The sequence below is a fragment of the Peromyscus eremicus genome, chromosome 10 (genome assembly GCF_949786415.1).
Source record: "Peromyscus eremicus chromosome 10, PerEre_H2_v1, whole genome shotgun sequence".
Taxonomy (NCBI): Eukaryota; Metazoa; Chordata; class Mammalia; order Rodentia; family Cricetidae; genus Peromyscus; species Peromyscus eremicus.
In genome coordinates, this window is record NC_081426.1 from 4,123,141 (window position 1) to 4,145,876 (window position 22,736).

Genomic DNA, 22,736 nt, shown 5'->3' on the forward strand with positions numbered 1-22,736 from the left:
TGAGAAAAACATGGTATTTGGATCTTTATGCATCTGAAATCTTTCTTTGTACATAATATTTCAAATAATGTTGAAAATTTATATATGCAGTCATATATCTTAAGATTATTAAAGACATTTTATTAAAATTCTAAATAGAAAGGACAAGTAATTAAAATGTTATACTTTTAAAATATATTAATTTTAGCATATATATGTTCTAATTAGTTCTTATCATTTTATCTTGGCTAATTCATATTTGGATTACATTTAGTCTAAAAAATTTTAATGAAATGTAAATGTATTAATTTTAAAATACACCCATGAAAATTTTTATTCTTTTGGAACAAAACACACATACACATACACACACACACACACACACACACACACACACACACACGCATAATCATTATGTAAGTATAATATATACTTGTGTAGTAAATTTTACTTAACCCCAATACTTTAAATTTTGAGGTGTTCTGATAAATTCTCTCTTCCTTCATTATTGCAAAATATCTCTTCAAATATTGTTAATGAGTGAACATTTTAAAAAATAATTATAAAATATAAAATGTAACTATAATTTATCTCTTATAGATAAAGTTGTAAAAATTGATTGATTTTAAAAATGTAAGGACAGATTGGGTTTTTTAATTTTCATATAATTAGACATTTTTCTTCATTTTGATAAATCTTAATAATCTTATGAATGTAAATTAAGAGCTAATATAGATCTATATTAAATATCAAATAGTGACCAATTATCAAAGTTATTTTGGATAATCAGTGTGTTGGGAGCACCATTAATTACTATGTCAATTTTGTTAAAAATTGAATATTAATTACATCTTGCAAATTTATTTTAATCAAAAATTAGAATTACTCAGTTTCTCAATGTAAATGATAATATTTTATTTACTTACTTTTGACATTGGGAGAAAGACTAAGAAAAAAATTTAATATGCACTAACAATTGGTAATTTCTCAGGAAGATATTGTTATGAAAAGGAACATAAATGGAAATTTAAATTGAAATTTTTAACAAAAGTTTCTTAAAACTTTCATGCATATGTACTCCTAGGAAGATCTTTATACACTTCAGTGGGTCTTTACAACTACATTTGCATCTACTGGAGTAAAGTTCTGGCCTGAAGGATTTCTTTGATTTCAGATATTCTCAAACTGAGTTACTCTTGGACAATATCTCCTGAGCCACTAGCAGCGACAACAGATTGCACTTAGGTTTCTAACAGGTATGCATTTCTGAAAGGAAGTTATTGGTTTACATGCTCCTTGAGTCCAGGCAGCATGTTGTTCCATGGCAATATACTTCCAAATCCTCAGCTTAAGCTTTGTATAACAGGTTACAGATCCATCACTAACTCCACAACTTTCCTTGTGTATTTATTAAATATGGTGTTATCAAATTACACATTTCAACTTATCTGGTCTTAGAATAGACAGCACAAAAAACTGAAAATTATTTAGGGAGACAGACTTCTAGACATGGACATTGAGATCACTGTTTTTCTGAGGAGGTCTGACTTTGTTCAGACATTAATGATGCTTTTCCACCAATTCATGAGTTTTATTCACTTTTAGGAAAGGTGAGCATATAGCTAATTACATCCAAAGAGCAATATGGTTTTATATTTAGGATAAATATAAATGATAATATTCTCATTAAGAAAAATGGTGCATAAATATTGTAAGAAATGTCAAACTCGAGAATATTTCTGAACACTCTCATCCCTTGAAGGCTAAAGCAAAGTCAGCTAATGCCCCCATAGCATGTTGGCTCTAATATTCATTTCCTTATTAAGAAGGTTAATCTGTGAAAGAAACCTCAAAGCTAAACATGAGCAGGAGGATCATGCACTATACTGGCAATACATAATATAGAATTACTGTTCAAGGTGCTGCCTGGTCATAAGAAACTTATGTAAGTACAAGTGAAATGGATATTCTCTTTACACTTTAACAAACCTATTAAAAGATAGAATTGACTAGCTTGCCCCCGACCCCATCCCTGGGCACCAGCCACTCCCGGGAAGACCTGCCCAACTTGGTCCCAGGTTCTGGTCACCGGGCAGGTTCCCTTCTAGCCCCACCGGGAAGGATCCCCTTCTCCAAGACCCCTGGCAGACCCTGCAGTCTCCACGCCCTGCCCCCACGCCCATCCGCCTGAGCCCCAAGCCTCTTCCTGAGACTTAGAGGCTGGCCCCCAGCTCCCAGCTCCCGTCTTGCCCCGGACTTCCCTTCTGAAGCACAGGTGAGTCCCCTAACTTGCCCCCAACCCCATACCTGGGCACCAGCCACTTGGGAAGACCTGTCCAACTTGGCCCCAGGTTCTGGTCACTGGGCAAGTTCCCTTCTAGCCCCACCAGGAAGGATCCCCTTCTCCAAGACCCCTGGCAGACCCTGCAGTCTCCATGCCCTGACCCCACGCCCATCCGCCCAAACCCCAAGCCTCTTCTTGAGACTTAGAGGCTGGCCCCCAGCTCCCATCTTGCCCCGGATTTCCCATCTGGAGGAGAGATAGATAGAGAGAGAGAGAGAGAGAGAGAGAGAGAGAGAGGAGAGCACCCATCCTCCCCCGGACTTCCCTTCTGAACAAGAGCTCCCATCCTGCCCCGGACTTCCAATTTGGACAAGAGAGCTCCCATCTGGACAAGAGAGAGAGACTTCCTGAATCTGTCAGCTCTGTCTGAACCAAGTGTGCGGATAAGGCCAAGAACGAACCACAAGGAGATGGGCAGACGTCAAGGCAGAAACACATACAACAAAATGAATAGCAATACACCATCACCAGGCCCTAGCCCTCCTCCAACACCTAGACCTGAACATCAGAAATTGGAAGAAGCAGAAGAAAATAGCCTTATGAATGTCATCATGAAGAAGCTAGAGGCTCGTGTAGAGGAAAAGACAAAAAAATGTGAAGAACGCTGTAAACAACTAGAGGAAAGGGCAAACAAATTAGAAGAAATCAAAAAAGTCCTGGAAGAGAACAATAAAATACTGAAAAAAAATCAAGAAAAATCAATGAAACAAATGAAGGAAACAGTCCAAGACCTGAAAAGGGAAATAGAAAAAATGAAGAAGACACAAACAGAGGGAATGCTGGAAATAGAAAATCTGAGTAAATGATTGGGAACTTCAGATGCAAGTATAATCAACAGAATGCAAGAGATGGAAGAGAGAATCTCTAGCGTTGAAGATACAATAGAAGAAATAGATTCATCAGTCAAAGAAAACACTAAAGTCAACAAAGTCATGAACCAAAATGTCCAAGAAATTTGGGACACCATGAAAAGACCAAACCTACGAATAATAGGGGTAGAAGAAGGAGAAAAATACCAACTCAAGGGCACAGAAAATATATTCAACAAGATCATAGAAGAAAACTTTCCCAACTTAAAGAAGGAAATGCCTATGAAGATACAGGAAGCCTATAGAACACCAAACAGACTAGACCCAAAAAAAAAGTCCCCTCGCCACATAATAATTAAACAATTAAACGTACAGAATAAAGAAAGAATATTAAGAGCAGCAAAGGAAAAAGGCCAAGTGACATATAAAGGCAAACCTATCAGAATAACACCCGATTTCTCAATGGAGACTTTCAAAGCCAGAAGGTCCTGGACAGATGTAATGCAGACACTAAGAGACCATGGATGTCAGCCTAGACTAATATACCCAGCAAAACTTTCAATCATCATAGATGGAGTGAACAAGACATTCCATGACAAAGCCAGATTTAAACAATATTTATCCACAAATCCAGCCCTACAGAAAGCACTAGAAGGAAAATTCCAACCTAAGGAAGTCAGATACACCCTCGAAAACGCAGGCAATAGATAAAGCCACAGCAGTAAACCCCAATGAAGAAAAGTACACACACATCACCACCAAAAAATAACAAGAATGAACAATCACTGGACATTAATATCCCTCAATATCAATGGACTTAATTCACCTATAAAAAGACATAGGCTTACAGAATGGATACGAAAGCAGGACCCATCTTTCTGCTGCATACAAGAAACACATCTCAAATTCAAAGATAGACACTACCTAAAAATAAAAGGCTGGGAAAAGACTTTCCAATCAAACGGTCTTAAGAAACAAGCGGGTGTAGCCATCCTGATATCCAGCAAAATAGACTTCAAACTAAAATCAATCAAAAGAGATCAAGAAGGGCATTACATACTCATCACAGGAAAGATCCACCAAGATGAAGTCTCAATTCTGAACATTTATGCCCCAAACACAAGGGCACCCACATATGTAAAAGAAACATTATTAAAGCTTAAATCACATATAAAACCCCACACATTAATAGTGGGAGACCTCAACACCCCACTTTCACCACTGGACAGATCCCCCAAATCGAAACTTAACAGAGAAATAAAGGACTTAACTGATGTCATGACTCAAATGGACTTAATCGACATCTACAGAACATTCCATCCTAACAAAAAAGAATATACCTTTTTCTCAGCACCCCATGGAACCTTCTCTAAAATCGACCACATACTTGGTCACAAAACAAATCTAAACAGATACAAAACAATTGGAATAACCTCCTGTGTTCTATCAGACCACCATGGTCTAAAGTTGGATTTCAACAACAACAAAAACTACAGAAAACCTACAATCTCATGGAAACTAAACAATACCGCCTGAATCACCAATGGGTTAAGGAAGAAATAAAGAAAGAAATTAAAGACTTCCTAGAGATCAACGAAAATGAAGACACCACATATCCAAACCTATGGGACACTATGAAAGCAGTACTAAGAGGGAAATTCATAGCACTAAACGCCCACATAAATAAGCTGGAGAAATCTCACACTAGTGACTTAACAGCACACCTGAAAGTTCTAGAACAGGAAGAAGCAAAGTCTCCCAGGAAAAATAGATGCCAGCAAATTATCAAAGTGAGAGCTGAAATCAATAAAATAGAAACAAAGAGAACAATAAAAAAAATTAATGAAACAAAGAGTTGGTTCTTTGAGAAAATCAACAAGATAGACAAGCCCTTATCCAAACTAACCAAAAGACAGAGAGAGAACATCCAAATCAACAAAATCAGAAATGAAAAGGGGGACATAACAACAGACATTGAGGAAATCCAGAGAATCATCAGGTCATACTTCAAAAACCTCTATTCCACAAAACTGGAAAACCTAAAAGAAATGGATAATTTTCTGGATAGTTACCACATACCTAAATTAAATCAAGACCAGATAAACTATTTAAATAGTCCAATAACCCCTAATGAAATAGAAACAGTCATTAAAAGTCTCCCAACCAAAAAAAGCCCAGGACCAGATGGTTTCAGTGCAGAATTCTACCAGATCTTCAAAGAAGAGTTAATACCAATACTCTCTAAATTGTTCCACACAATAGAAACAGAAGGAACATTACCTTCTATGAGGCTACAATTACCCTGATTCCCAAACCAAACAAGGATACAACAAAGAAAGAGAACTACAGACCGATCTCCCTCATGAACATTGATGCAAAAATACTCAATAAAATACTGGCAAACAGACTCCAAGAACACATCAAAACAATTATCCACCATGATCAAGTAGGATTCATTCCAGGGATGCAAGGATGGTTCAACATACGAAAGTCTGTCAATGTGATACACCATATAAACAAACTCAAAGAAAAAAACCACATGATCATCTCACTAGATGCTGAAAAGGCATTTGACAAAATCCAACACCCCTTCATGATAAAGATCTTGGAGCGATCAGGAATACAGGGAACATACCTAAACATAATAAAGGCAATTTACAGCAAGCCAACAGCCAACATCAAATTAAATGGAGAGAAACTCAAAGCAATTCCACTAAATCAGGAACAAGGCAAGGCTGTCCGCTCTCCCCATACTTATTCAATATAGTACTTGAAGTTCTAGCCAGAGCAATAAGACAACATAAGGAGATTAAGGGGATACAAATTAGAAAGGAAGAAGTCAAGCTTTCCCTATTTGCAGATGACATGATAGTATACTTGAGCAACCCCAAAGATTCCACCAAGGAACTGATACAACTTATAAACACCTTCAGCAACATAGCAGGATACAAGATCAACTCAAAAAAATCAGTAGCCCTCCTATATACAATGGACAAAAAAGTGGAGAAGGAAATCAGAGATACATCACCCTTTACTATAGCCACAAATGACATAAAATACCTTGGGGTAACACTAACCAAGCAAGTGAAGGACCTATATGACAAGAACTTTAAGTCCCTGAAAAAAGAAATTGAAGAAGATGTCAGAAAATGGAAAGATCTCCCATGCTCATGGATAGGCAGAACTAACATAGTAAAAATGGCAATCTTACCAAAAGCAATCTACAGATTCAATGCAATCCCCATCAAAATCCCAACACAATTCTTCACAGACCTGGAAAGAATAATACTCAACTTCATATGGAAAAACAAAAAACCCAGGATAGCCAAAAGAATCCTGTACAATAAAACAACCTCTGGAGGCATCACGATCCCTGACTTCAAGCTGTACTATAGAGCTACAGTAACAAAAACAGCTTGGTACTGGCATAAAAACCGACATGTGGACCAATGGAATCGAATTGAAGACCCTGACATTAATCCGCACACCTATGAACAAATAATTTTTGACAAAGAAGCCAAAAGTGCACAATGGAAAAAAGAAAGCATCTTCAACAAATGGTGCTGGCAAAACTGGATATCAACATGTAGAAGGCTGCAAATAGATCCATATCTATCACCGTGCACAAAACTTAAGTCCAAGTGGATCAAGAACCTCAACATAAATCCAGCTACTCTGAACCTGCTAGAAGAGAAAGTAGGAAGTAGTCTTGAACGCATTGGCATAGGAGACCACTTTCTAAATAGAACACCAGTAGCACAGACACTGAGAGAAACAATCAATCAATGGGACCTCTTGAAACTGAGAAGCTTTTGTAGGGCAAAGGATACGGTCAACAAAGCAAAGCGACAGCCTACAGAATGGGAAAAGATATTCACCAATCCCACATCTGACAGAGGACTGATATCCAGAATATATAAGGAACTCAAGAAATTAGACATCAAAATGCCCAACAGTCCAATTAAGAAATGGGCTATAGAACTAAACAGAGAATTCTCAACAGAGGAAACTCAAATGGCTGAAAGACATTTAAGGAATTGCTCAACATCCCTAATCATCAGGGAAATGCAAATCAAAACAACTCTGAGATACCACCTTACACCTGTCAGAATGGCTAAGATCAAAAACACTGAAGACACCTTATGCTGGAGAGGATGTGGAGCTAGGGGAACTCTCCTCCACTGCTGGTGGGAATGCAAGCTTGTACAACCACTTTGGAAATCAATATGGCGATTTCTTAGAAAATTGGGAATCCATCTCCCCCAAGATCCAGCTATACCACTCTTGGGCATATACCCAAGGAATGCTCAACCACACCACAAGAGCACTTGTTCAGCTATGTTCATATCAGCATTGTTTGTAATAGCCAGAACATGGAAACAACCTAGATGCCCTTCAACTGAAGAATGGATAAACAAAATGTGGTACATATACACAATGAAATACTACTCAGCAGAGAAAAACAATGACATCCTGAGGTTTGCAGACAAATGGATGGACCTAGAAAAAATCATCCTGAGTGAGGTAACCCAGACTCAGAAAGACAAACATGGTATGTACTCACTCATAACAGGATACTAGATGTGGAACAAGGATGACTGGACTGCTACTCACATCACCAGGCAGGCTACCTGGAAAACAGGACCCCAAGAAAGACACAGGGATCGCCCAATGACAGAGAAATGGAATGAGATCTACATGAACAGCCTGGACATGAGTGGGGGTAGTGAAGGGCGAAGGTCGAGGGAAAGAGAGCTTGGGTGAGTGGGAGATCCCAGCTGGATCAACAACATAGAGGGAGAACAAGGAATAGGAGACCATGGTAAATGAAGACCACATGAGAATAGGAAGAAACAAAGTGCTAGAGAGGCCCACAGAAATCCACAAAGATACCCCCACAACAGACTGCTGGCAATGGTCGAGAGACAGTCCGAATTGACCTACTCAGGTGATGGGATGGCCAAACACCCTAATTGTCGTGCTAGAAACCTCATCCAACTACTGAGGGATCTGGATGCAGAGATCCATGACTAGGCCCCAGGTGGATCTCTGGGAGTCCAATTAGCGAGAATGAGGAGGGTTTATATGAGAGAGAATTGTTGAGACCAAGGTCGGATAAAGCACAGAGACAAATAGCCAAACAAACGGAAACACATGAAATATGAACCAATGGCTGAGGGGTCACCAACTGGATCAGGCCCTCTGAGTGGGTGAGACAGTTGATTGGCCTGATCTGTTTGGGAGGCATCCAGGCAGTGGCACCGGGTCCTGTGCTCATTGCATGAGTCGGCTGTTTGAAACCTGGGGCCTATGCAGGGTCCCTTGGCTCAGCCTGGGAGGAGAGGACTGGACCTACCTGGACTGAGTCCACCAGGTTGATCTCAGTCTGTGGGGAAGGCTTTGCCCTGGAGGAGATTGGAATGGGGGGTGGGCTGGGGGGAAGGTGAGGGGGGCGGGAGGGGGGAGAACAAGGGAATCTGTGCCTGTATGTAGAACTTAATTGTATTGCAAAATAAAAATTAAAAAAAAGATAGAATTGAGCTTGCCAAGATGGGGCATGTGTAATTGTCCTTATGTGCACAATTTATCTCATCTAGCATCCCACAGCAATAATCACCATGCGGAGTATTTCAGAAATCCCTGTCTCTAATGCATAATTCAACAAAATGAATGGACACTTTTAGATTCTTCAGTGTAAAACTCACATCTAGATTTAACATTTTATAAACAATACCCCCCCTCATTGATGTAAAGGAACTGCATTTATTTACCTGTAATTCACAGCCTGGGCTATATATTACTTCCTTCTCTGCCATGTGAATATTTTGAATATTCCTTTTATAGAAATAGAAGTAAATTTTAGTTCAACAGGCATGTTTATTTATGTACTAACAAGCCATGCTTAATGCATGGCCATTACCTGTATCTTCCAATATAACTGAAGTTCCTTGAGAAGAACCTGGCAGATGTGCAGGGCACAGACTGTTTCTAGAGCTGCATTTTACTGTTAGAATTTTCTTATCTTGTCCCAGGATCTCACCACTACTCACACTCATCAACAGGTAGTAATGGTTCCTGTGCTGTTCACCCCATCAGCTGGTGATGATTTGGGAAAACCCAAAGCCTTTTCATTTTATCTTGACCAAGCATCTTTTGAAGGATAGCTCAATATGTAGCTCCTAACCATGGCACCAGTGGCTGCCCGTGCTCAGGCACTGTCTTCAAATCCAGAGTTTGCACTTCTGTAGTAAAATGACTCTTCATTATGCTTGGTGTTGTTTGGTACTTGATTCCTACATTTCTCTGTTCTTCACTATAGTGCAAAATGTCCATAGCCCAGAAATAATAGGACTGCCATTCTTGAATTTCCCTGTAGGTAGAATTTTGTCTGGAGGTGTCAGTAGTGCTCAAGGATCAAGCCTAGAACATCCATCATGATGACTGACCTTGCTTTCACCCTAGAGGAAAAGCTCTCGACATGATGGAGTTTTACAAAGTATTGACACCCCTAATCCATGGCTCTGATTTAATTGGGAAGTAAAATCTAGTGGGTGTAAATTTTGTGAAGCTTCTTGAGACAATGTATTATACTACAATGGTTAAGAATCACAAAGCAACCGGGTGGTGGTGGTGCACGCCTTTAATCCCAGCACTCGGGAGGCAGAGTCAGGCGGATCTCTGTGAGTTCGAGGCCAGCCTGGGTTACCAAGTGAGTTCCAGGAAAGGCGCAAAGCTACACAGAGAAACCCTGTCTCAAAAAAAAAAAAAAAAAAAAAAAAGAATCACAAAGCACTGGGCGGTGGTGGTTCCCGCCTTTAATCCCAGCCCTGGAGAGGTAGAGCCAGGTGGATCTCTGTGAGTTTGAAGCCAGCCTGGTCTACAGAGTGAGATCCAGGACAGACACAAAAACTACACAGAGAAATGCTGTCCAGAAAAACAAAAAACAAAACAAAACACAAAAGAACCACAAATCTATAGCAATCTAGAAGATTCCTTAAATGAACTATTTTTTGCACTGATTTTCAAGCATAGGAAATTATTGAAAGCACCTACTATTTTCCTTAAAAATTCAGATCAATTGAAATATTTCATATGTTAGATATGATTTCCCTGTTTTGTCATATTAAAAGTAGTGGGTTATTATTGTCTCTTATATAATTTGGCCTATAGAGAAGTTTACACCCCTCAGAGAGGGAAGTCCCAATATGAAGGCAAGTTACTTTATATGCTCTTGAACAACTTAAGTAACTTTTGGAGCTATAATAGGATATGTTATTACATATAGACATTGAAACACTAGCCGATAAAGTAATATTCTTTGCTCATGTGTTTGAGCATTAATAAGGGCTGAGGATATATGGGACATATTTAGACATAATAGCTTTTAACCAAACTTCCATTCATTTACTAAGATGTATTTATCTCCTCATGTATGTATAGTGCACAGAAGCAAAGTATGTATTTCAAAAACAGATAAGTGTTTCTAGGCATGTGGTAGATGAAGAGGTTGAACAATGACAGTATTATACCTATTTGGGACCTTTCAAGATCCAGGTGATTTTCTTATCTTACAAATGATTCCAAAATCTGAATATTTCTACTTAGAAAAAAATAGCCAAATCATTCAAAGAAATGTGGAGTAGATGTGGTTTTGTGGGAACATTTATTAATATACCACTACCAGTTATTACAGAACTCTTATCTAGATTTGACATAACAAGAATAGTGTAATGGAGACTTCTGGGGAGATATTTTGATTGAGAATTTGGTTAAAAAAGGTCCAGGAATGTGAAAAGTACATCAAAGAACCATGACCTTAGAACCATGAGTGAGCAATACCTTCAATAGTAAGAACCTAATGTAAAGAAGGGAAGAAAGAAGTCGGGGAGGAGAAAACTCAGTCTTTTTCTGGAATAGTTCACTTGTAGTTAAGAAGAAAGTAATCATCCCGGTATTTAAAAGTGTCTCCTTGGTTGCTGGTCAGATTTTGTCCTAAGATACACATGACTTAATTCTGTCTTACAATCATCACTTGTAATCTCCCAGAGCATAGCACAGCAAACATATTTTATTTTCACATTCTTTACACCATCAGTAACACAAAGAAAACATTTTGAAAACTGCATCAGCCACTAAGATGAAAGCATTCTTTCTTTGCCTTGATACCATGCTTATCTAAGCTCGGTAAAATTAGCCAAGATTATTGTGACCCTATAAAGGAACATGCTGTGACGCACTGCAGACTAACGCAATGCATTCTTGGGCCACAATGCCTCATAATTTAGGTTACAAAATTTCAATTGTGTCTATAAATTCACGATGTCCTAATTAAATTAACAAATGTATTTAAAAGCACACTCAAGTAATAATCAGGAATAATTGTTTTGCATCCTGCCATCCTGATAAAGAAAAGGCAAAAGCATTTTTCATCTCACAGTCCCTGGTTTCATATATTAAAAATCTTGACATTGATATTTATTTTTGAAAAGGAACATCACTGAATCTGTTAGTAATCTTGACCACAGGAGAATGTGCAAGCTGCTGCCAAACTATGACATGTTTTCACAATTTTAATCAAATAAACTGCTTAAGTGAGTGATACAATCTAAATTTGGAAATGAAAAATTTGAATTATTTTACTTCAAATACATGACTGCTTGTTAAGGAAGCTGAGGCTTGTGGGATCCAAGAATTTTTTGTAGCCACTGATTGTGTGCTGTTTACAAGCAATCCTTGGTTTGCCTAGCTGCTGCCAATAAAATATTAATGCAATCAGATTGAAACCATTTTCTTTCATATTCATCTTACTAAGAGTGATACTATAAAGCATTTTATTAAAATGAACCAAATATTATTTCATTTCACTGTACATATGTAAGTTTAGAAATATCAGAGTGAAGCATTCAAGATTTTTAAAATTTTTCTTTGTTTTATTTGGATTGGGTCTATATGGGTTTTTATAGGCTTTTCAGCAAAGAGTTATTAGATAAGCTGGTATGCCAGGCAATATGGACACTGCTAAGGGCACAGACCCATCTCTGCATTTATAACATAATTTGAAAATAATAGTGTGCACGCACAAACACGGTAAGAAGATAAGGCAATGTTTCTCAGGAGGTGCCAACATTATGCTGACTCTGTGTTAGGCATAATTGATGCTATACTGAGCCTAGGTTAGGCTTACCCAATGTTATTCTGAGCCTAGATTAGGTATAACTGATATTATATTGAGCCTAGGTTAGGAATAACTGTGTTATACTGAGCCTAGGTGAGACTAATGTGCTCCTAAGCTTTCTATGTCATTAGAAAATCCATATTTAGCAACAGAAAATTGAAAACTAGCTCCATAAGGGTTCTTTCTTGCATCATAATTGTCATGGGACACTGGCTTCCCCAAACTATGGAACTAACAGTCATATATTAAGCACTGTCTTACATCGTGCAAACAGTTATTGATTTAATGCAGAAACTGATGTCATATCAAGCACTCTCTTGGCTTATGTATGCCTTGTCATATCAATATATGGTCTCTCCCCCAGAGCTTGGAGAACCTCATGAAAGTTGGGAGGAAATAGTGTAGGCATCAGAGGGGATGGAGGACACTCAAGAGAACACAGCCCACTGAATCAACTAAGCAGAACTCACATTGGCTCACAGAGACTAAAGAAACAAGCACAGGAACTATAAGCATCTTTACCTCTGCAGATATGTATAGCTGCTAGCTTGGTGTTTTTTGTTGGACTCCTAACAGTGGGAGGAGGTATGTCCATGACTCTTTTGCCTGCTCTTGGGACTCTTCCTCCTATTGAGTTGCCTTGTCCAGCCTAGCTATGAGGGTTTTGCCTTGTCTTATACCGTATCTTGTTTTGTCCTTTTGGTTGTAGTCTATTGGAAGCCTGCTCTTTTCTACAGGAGAATAGAAGGGGAGTATCTATGAGGGAGAGGGGAGGTGGGGCATCTGACAGGAGTAGAGGGAGGGGAAACTGGTCAGAATATATTGTATAAAAGAAGAATCTATTTTCAATAAGAAAAGCCCCTTGCTACACCAGTGACCAAACCAGCACCTAGAACCACAGGTAAGCACCTGTCCCATAGATCAACAACACTCTCTCAGTGCCTAACCAGCCTACCCAACCTCTTCCCCTCTCCTTGTCTTCATATCCTGGCCCATAACACTGGCAGAAGCCCTCTTCTCCAACAGAGACCAAGCTGGCACCTAGCAAACAGGGTAGGACCCCTGCCTGCTGATCACCAGCAATTCTTACCAACCTACCTCAGCCATTTCTCCTTCCCTCCATTACCATATCCTGGTCCATAAATCCTGTGGAAACCCCTGCCCCACCAGAGGCCAAGCTGGCCACCAGAACCCCAGGTAGGCTACATGCCCATGGAACATACCCACTTTCTCAGTGCCTGCCTAGCCCACACTAACTGGCCCTTCTATAACCATAACCTAGCCCCCAATTCCAGTGGAGGCACCCTGCTGGACCAGAGAACACACACCACCAGAACCACAGTTAGTGCTTGAGCACTATCCTCATTCAGTGCCCAATCAGCCTACCCCAAATCACCCTACCCCTCCAGTCCACTATATCCTAGCCCCCAACTTCTGCAGAGGACCCCCACCTGCACCAGAGGACATATCAGCTGCCAAAATTCCAGACCCCAACTCAGGCTGAAATGTCCTGCTCAATAAGAAGCCACCATGGCTGTCTGAAATCAAGGCCCTAACAAGGGTAAAGACGCTCTATTCAACCACAGGCTTCTCTGACTAGAAGACCAGAGAGCAAACAGACAGCAAGGAACAAAACACCCATCCAACAAAGACAAACTCAGAAATCAGCACCTAGGCCTATAATTACTCAAATACTCAGATGCCTAAACACTAGTATAAAAATACAATCAACAGCATCAGAGCAATATATGACTATCAGATCCCAACTATTCTAGGATAGCAACCCTCAAGTGTTCCAAAACAGTTGAAGGACAAAAAAAAAACAACCTTAGCAGGGCAGTGGTGGCACATGACTTTAATCCCAGCACTCAGGAGGCAGAGCCAGGCAGATCTCTGTGAGTTTGAGGCCAACCTGGTCTACAGAGTGAGATCCAGGACAGGAACCAAAGCTACACAGAGAAACCCTGTCTCAAAAGAAAAAAGAAAAAGAAAGAAAAAACAACCTTAAAATGAATTTAATGAAGATGATAGAGGTCCTTAAAAAGGAAAAGAATGTACTCTTAAAGAAATCTAGGGAAAGACAAACAAAAAATAGGAGGAAATCAATAAATCCCTTAAAGAAAGCCAAGAAAACACAAACAAACAGTTAAATCAAACAAATAAAACTATTTAAAAAAAATTGCCGGGTGGTGGTGGCGCACGCCTTTAATCCCAGCACTCGGGAGGCAGAGGCAGGTGGATCTCTGTGAGTTCGAGGCCAGCCTGGACTACCAAGTGAGTTCCAAGAAAGGCGCAAAGCTACACAGAGAAACCTTGTCTCGAAAAATTAAAAAAAAAAAAAACCTATTTAAAACCTGAAAATGAAAAATAGAAGCAATAAGGAAAACACAAACTGAGGGAGTTCTGGAAATGCAAAATCTAGGTAAGTGAACAGGAATTACATCTTCAACAGAATACAAGAGATGAAGGAGAATCTCAGGCATTGAAGATGCAGTAGAAGAAATATATACATCAGCCAAAGAAAATGTTATATCTAAAAATTTTCTAACAAAAAACTACCAGGAAATCTGGGACACTATGAAAAGACCACCTTAGGAACAATAGTAGTAGAAGATAGAGAAGAATCCCAGTTCAAAGGCTCAGAAAAATTTTTCACAAAATCATAGAAGAATTTTTTTCTAACTTAAAGAAGGACTTGCTTATAAAGGTGCAAGAATATTATAGAATACCAAGTAGATTGAACCGGAAAATAAAGTTCTCTTTTCATACAGTGAACAAAAATTTAAACATATGGAACAAGGAAAGATTATCAAAAGCTGTAAGGGAAAAAGGCCAAATAACATATAAAGGCAGACCTATTAGAATTACATGTGACTTCTCAACAGAGACTCTAAAAGCCAGGAAGGTCTGGACATATGTCCAGCATGCTCTAAGAGACCACAGATGGCAGCCCAAACTACTATATCATGGAAAACTTTCAAACACAATACATGGAGAAAACAAAATATTACTTAATAAAGTCAAATTCAAACAATATCTACCCATAAATTCAGCCCTACAGAAGGTACTAGAAGGAAAACTTACAACCCAAGGAGTAAACTACACCCATGACAACACAGAAAATAAACAATCTTATACCCTGAAAAACCAAAGAAGGGGAACACACACACACATACACACACCACTATTACCAATAAAACCACCAACAATGACAAGAAAATAACAGACATCAACAATCATTGCTCACTAATCTCTTTCAATATCAATGGACTCAATTCCCCAATAAAAAGAAACAGACTAACAGAGTGGATGCAAAAACTGGAGCCATCCTATGCTGTATACTAGAAACACACCTCAACAATAAAGATAGACTTTACCTTAGAGTAAATGTTGGAAAAAGATTTTCCAAACAAATGGACCTAAGAACAAAGTTGGTATAGCTACTGTAAAATCTAATGAAATAGACTTCAAATCAAAATTATTCAGAAGAGATAGGGAAGTACACTTCATACTCATCAAAGGAAAAATCCACCAAGATGACATTTCAGTTCTGAACATCTATGCCCCAACTGCAAGGGCAACCATGTTTGAAAAGGAAACACTACTACAGCTTAAATCATACATCAACCCTCAGACATCGATAGTGGGAAACTTCAATACCCCACTCTTGCTAATGGACAGGTCATCCAGACAAAAACTAAACAGAGAAATACTAGAGCTAACAGACATTATGAAACAAATGGACCTAACAGATATCTACAGAACATTTCACCCAAACATAAAAGAATACACTTTCTTCTCAACACCTCACAGAACATTCTCCAGAATTGACCACATACTTGCTCATAGAGCAAGTCTCAACAGATACAAGAAAAAGTAAAGTAGCCCCCCATATACTATCAGACCACTATGGGTTTAAACTGTATTTCAACAACAAGAGAAACAAGAGAAAGCCTACAAACTCATGGAAACTCATATAAACTCTCAACTGAATGACTCCTGGGTCAAGGCAGAAATAAGAAGAAATTAAAAACTTCTTAGAACTCAATGAAAATAAATGCACAACATACCCAAATGTATGAGACACAAAGAAAGCAGTGCTAAGGGGAAAGAATTTCCTACATTAGGAGAGAGAGAGAGAGAGAGAGAGAGAGAGAGAGAGAGAGAGAGAGAGAGAGAGAGATCTTATAATAGCAACTTATCAGCACACCTGAAAGCTCCAGAACAAAAGGAAGCAAGCTCACCCAAATGAGTAAATGGCAGGATATAATCAAACTGAGGGCTGAAATCAATAAAATAGAAACAAAAAGAAAAATACAAGCATGCAATGAAACAAAGAATTTATTCTTCAATAAAACCAACATAATAGACAAACCCATACTGAAAGTGTCTAAAAGACAGAGAGGATACATGAGCTAACAAAATCAGAAACAAAGCAGGGGACAAAACAACAGACACTGAAAAAATCCAAAGAATCAATTAGTCATACTTTAAAACTTGCATTTGACCAAGCTGGACAATGTAAAAGAAATGTATAATTCTCTGTTTAGATACCAGTTACCAAAATTAAATCAAGATCAGTTAAATAATTTAAAAAGATCAATTACCCATAAGGAAATAGAAGTCTTCATTAAAAAGGCTTCCAATAAAAAAATCCCAAAGACAGAGTTTTAGGGCAGAATTCTACCAGACATTCACAGAAGGGTTAATGCCAATAGTCCTCAAATTATTCTACAATAAAGAAACAGAAGGAATATTGCTAAATTCATCTTATGAGGCCAAAGTCACCCCTATCCACAAAGCACACAAAGATTCAACAAAGAAAGAATTACAAACCAATTTCAATCATAAACATAAATGCAAAATTACTGAATAAAAAACTTGTGAATAGAATCCAAGAACACATAAAGAAAATCATCTATCATGATCAAGTGGACTTTATCCCAGAGATGCAGGGAGGGTTCAACACAAAAATCAGTCAATGTAATCTGCCATATAAACAAACTGAAAGAAATATAAAAGACGTGATCATCTCATTAGATGCTGAAAAAACCTTCGACAAAATCCAAAGCCCTTCATAATAAAAGTCTTGGAGTGTTTAGGGATACAAGGGGCATACATAAACATATTAAAGGCATTTCACAGCAAGCCTATAGAAAACATCAAATTAAATGGAGAGAAACTCAAAGCAGTTCCAGTAAAATCAGGAACAAGAAAAGTTTGTCCACTCTCCCCATATCTATTCAGTATAGTACTTGGAAGTTCTCGCTAGAACAATAAGACAACTAAAGGAGATCAAGGGATACAAATTTGAAAGGAAGAATTTAAAATATAGCCATTTGCAGATGATATGATCTAGTATGATATAATATACATAAACAGGCCCCAAAATTCTATCAGGGAACTCTTATAGCAGATAACTACCTTCAACGATGTGGCTGGATAGATTAACTAAAAAATCAGTATCCCCTCCTATATAGAAATGACAAAGAGGCTGAGAAAGAAATCTGGGAAATGACACCCTTTACAATAGCCACTAATAATGTAAAATAATGTGTGGTAAAACTAACCAAGCAATTGAATGACCTGTATGATAAAAAATTTCAAATCTTTGGAGAAAGCAATTGAAGAAAATGTCAGAAGATGGAAAGACCTCCCATGCTCATGGATCAGTAGGATTAGCAGAGTAAAAATGGCCATCCTACAAAAAGTGATCTACAGATTCAATGCAATCACCACTAAAATTCCAACACAATTCTTAACACACCTTGAAATGACAATTATCCTCTTAATATGGAAAAATAAAAAACCCAGGATAAAACAATTCTGTGCTATAAAAGAACAAAAAGAGGAATCATTACCCCTGATTTGAAGCTGTACTACAGAGCTTTAGTAATACTTGCATGTTTTTGTCATATAAGCAGACAGATTGATCAATGTAATTGAAATAAAGACTCAGACATCAATGAACACAGCTACAGACATCTGAATTTTTTAAATCAAGAATCCAGAAATATATAATGGGTGGGGAGGAATCATTTTCAACATATAATGCTGGTATAAACAGATGTCTGAATGTATAAGAATGCAAATTAATCTATATCTACCACCCTGCACAAAACTCAAGACCATGTGGATCAAAGACCTCAACATAAAACTAGATAAACTGACCTTCAAAATAAGAGAAATTGGCCTTTGAAGCAACTTCTTGAACAGGATACAGATAGCTCATACACTAAGACAGACAATTAATAAACGGGATCTCATGAAACTGAAAAGCTCTGTAAGGCAAAGAATACCATCAATAGGATAAACTATCAGCCTACAGAATGGGAAAATTTTTCACTAACTTCACTTCTCACAGAGCACTAATATCCAAAATATATAAAGAACTGATCAAACTAAACATCAACAAACCAAACAATCCAATTTAAAAATGGGGTACAGATATAAACTGAATTCTCAACAGAGGAATCTCAAATGGCTGAGAAACACTTAAAAAATGTTCAGTATCCTTAGTCACCAGGGAAATGAACATCAAAATGACTTTGAGATTCCATCTTATACCTATCAGGATAGATAAGATCAAAGACACAAGTAATAGCTCATGCTAGAGAGAATGTGGAGCAAGGGGAACACTCCTCCATCGCTGGTGCAAGTGATAACTTGTACATCCACTTTGAAAATCAATATAGTGGTTCTGCTGAAAATTTATAATCTTCTATCTCAAGATCCTGCTATCCGACTCTTGGGCATATATGCAAAGGATGCCCAATCATACCACAAGGACACTTGCTCAGCTATGTCCATAGCAGCTTTATTTGTAATGGCCAGAACCTGGAAACAACCTAGAATGTCCCTCAAACAAGAATGAATAAAGAAAACATGGTACATTTACACAATAATGTATTATTCAGCTATTAAAAACAATGACACCAGAAAATTTGAAGGCAAATTATTGGATCTAGAAAAAAAAATCATTCTAAGTGAGGTAATTCAGACCCAGAAAGACAAACATGTACTCACTTATAAGTGGATATTAGCTATTAAGTGAAGGAAATTCTTGCTACAATTCATAGACCCAGAGAGGCTAAGTAACAAGGAGAGCTCAAGGGGGACTCGTGGATCTCCCTGAGAATGAGAAATAAAACAGGTCTGTGGTTAGACCAGGCTAAGGTGGGAATGGGAACAGGAATCAGGTTGAGGAGGAAGTGATGTTGCAAGAGTACAGGAAGAAACAACTGGAATTTGGGAGCATCAGGAAGGCAATGTGGAAACCCCTGGCAGTGGAAACTTACTGGAATCTATGAGAATGACACTAGTGAGGACTGCCAGTAATGGAGGATACAAAATCAGAACTAGCCATCTTCTGTGACCAGGTAAGGATGCTAGTGGTGGCATTGGGACACCAACACAGCCACAAAACTTTGACCTAGAACCTGTTCTGCTTGCAAAATATCCTGGGAGCAATGGTGGTTCAGAACTTGTGAGAGTGGGCTACCAATACCTGGTCTAACTTGAAGTCTATGCTCCAAGAGGGGGCCCACTCCTGATACTTTCTAGATGGCCATGAACCAGAGGCAGGACATTCCAGAGACTCGGGATAGAACAAAACGTGACAGACAAAAAAAAAAAGTCAGTCAATAAAATGATTCACAATGATTTGTGCTATACTCATAGATCAGTGTCTAACTTAATTGCCATTCAAGATGTGTCATTCAGCAGCAATAGAAGCTGATGCAGAGACACACAGCCAAACACTGGGTAAAGCCAGAGCAACCTTGCAGAAGAGTGGAAGGAATGATTATAGGGGCCAGAAGGGTCAAGGAAACCACAAGAATAAACTAAGCAGGGCTCATAAGGGCCCACTGAGACTGAAACAACAAGCATGGATCCTGTATGGGTCTGAGCTCAGTCCTCTGCATATATGTTATGGTTGTATAGCTTGGTATTCTTGTGGGACTCCTAACAATGTGAGTGGAGAGTGTTTCTAACTCTTTTGCCTGTATTTGAGACCCTTTTCCTCCTACTGGGTTGCTGCTTCAGCATTTTTATGAGGACTTATGCCTAGTGTTACTCTTATCCTGTTAGTACATGATAGGTGGATATCCCTGGGAGGCCCACTCTTTTTTAAGGGAAAAGGAGGAGGAGTGAATCCAGGGAAGAGAGGGGGATGTGAGAGGGATGGGGGAATTGAATGATGGGAAACTGCAGTTGGGATGTAATGTATGAGAGAAGAATTAAGAAGATAAAAATAAAGAAATTGTAAATAAATAAAAATTTCAACAACAGAATAAAAATGGCTACTATAACAGAATAAGCAATGGTGAACCATTGCTTGAAAGTCAAGGAATATACTTCCAGTGTAAAGGGAAAATATAGGTTTCCTCAAAAGCTGGCACTGTACCATCTCAGGCTCAGTAAGATTTATTTGTATGTTGATGGTGAGTACATATTATATAGTGCAGGATGCCAAGCAATATATCTTACTTCTAGTTTACTGCATGTTTGTCACAACCACCTTTGGTTTGACCATCAAAATGGTCTACAGATATCTGCACCTGTCCCTTTGTGAGAAAAACTCTCTACTGGAAAATCCACTGGCCAAGAAAATGGGGGGAGGATGTATATAACAAAAATTTAGGTAATCATCTCAAATCAGTAAAATCTCTCCTGGTTGAAATCACTTGTGAAGATAAAGAAGGAGTAGGCAGGCACCAATTTAATTAGGCATCCCAGTTTGAGTCTTTGTGATGGCTCATAAAACAGATTACCAAAAGACATTCTATTAAGTCAGAAAGAACAAATAGTTCAGAAGGATATGAATAAGACTCAAGCAGACACGCAGAGATTTGACTTCAACATGCTTTTCATTAAATTAAATGTGCACATTATGGATTCCTTCCCTCTCTGAAAATATAGAAGGGAGTAGCATTAGGGTGTATGCTAACATTTGTTGTGTCTTTACATTGTAGGAAACCATTAGGAGCAGACACTGTGAAGTAGACTTGGATGGAAGCCTTGCCATTCTATTCTCTGAAGCAGCTCATTTCACTTTTGCTGAAGAACAAGTTTTGCAAAATGATGGAAAAGCAGTTATCCAAGACCCACTAAGATCCTGTTAACCAGACATCTACAGAAATGAGATAAAAAAAAACAACAACAACATCATACTCCTATACAAGATGGGACTAGAACATGCTTCAAGTTCATGACTGAAAAATCCCTAAAAGTCTACATAACCAATTTTCTGATAGAATTTAAGTTCCGCCTCACCAAATGAAACCCATGCCTGGCACCATTATCAAGCTAAAAGCCTATGGCTACACAGTAATGATGTCTAGGGGAGAACCTACTACTATGCTGCTAAAAGGACATAGTATAAAACTGACTGGTAATGACTTATTGTTATTTCCAAAGATCAATGCATCTCTCATCCCTCACCTAACAAGCCACATCTGTAGTAGGTGGTAAATTATACAATAACCCAAAACTGAGCCAAGTACACAGAACAAGAGACTACAGGATGCTCCATCCTAAACAGAACACATATACCACATGCCACCCCAAGGCTCGGGGACCAATGGGTAAGAGGGGCAAATGGAGAGTCAGAGCCCAAGGCAGTGGATGTCTACAAGGAAATATTATTAAATATTATTGTGTGAACATAACAGGGAAGCTGCACGTGTGAGTTCATGACAGCATGCACAATACCTGTGCAAGCCCAAGCAAGACCAAATCCAAGCACATAAAGAGGAGAGGGACACAGAACCCCAACCTTTGCCAAAGAGCTACTGGAAAACTTTACCTGCTGGGACAGTGAGAGCAGGTTTTCATAATCCCTGGTAACCTGGTAAGCCAAGCACTCTCCAGTGGAAGATCACACGTCCATAATTATTTGGAGATCAGAGATTGGTCTTAAAGATTAAAAAATAATAGAATACAAAATTGGCAGGGTAATAAAGGAGATGAAATGGCCAAGAATTAGAAGGTGAATATCATTAAAATGCACTGTATGAAACTCTCAGAGAACTAATATAATTTAAAAAACAAAAGTAAGTGGGAGCCCCTAGAGTCTACTTCTAATAATTAAGTTGCTTTCCATTACTGTGAATATGGATGACTTAATTACCCCTATGACAGTACACTAGGCAATGTCAGCAATAATATATTATAGACCAGCAGGAAAACATGGCTAGATTGTCATTCAAAGTTCCATAGTGGGTTTTGTTGTACTTTTTACATTTTTGGATTTACTTTGATATGCTGAATTTTTCCATTTATAATTTATGATGTTTTTGAAGATGTAAGAAAATACAAAATGAAAGTTAATAGAGATTGAAGTCATTACTCCACATGAGTGCTTGCTGCTTTTCTAATGGAACTGAGTTTGATTCCCTACAGCAGCTAGCTCACATCCACCTGTAAC

At 38.4% G+C, this 22,736-nt stretch overlaps 1 long non-coding RNA gene across 1 annotated transcript in view; it reads left to right on the plus strand.

The window, feature by feature from the left end:
* The window catches only part of LOC131920780 (uncharacterized), a 51,848-nt gene extending 29,870 nt beyond the window's left edge, over window positions 1-21,978 (plus strand). Inside the window, exons 2-4 of the long non-coding RNA XR_009381768.1 lie at window positions 1,064-1,235; window positions 9,509-9,628; window positions 21,283-21,978. This is a non-coding gene — a long non-coding RNA (uncharacterized LOC131920780). The remainder of the gene's footprint in view (window positions 1-1,063; window positions 1,236-9,508; window positions 9,629-21,282) is intronic.
* Window positions 21,979-22,736: the final 758 nt, after the last annotated feature.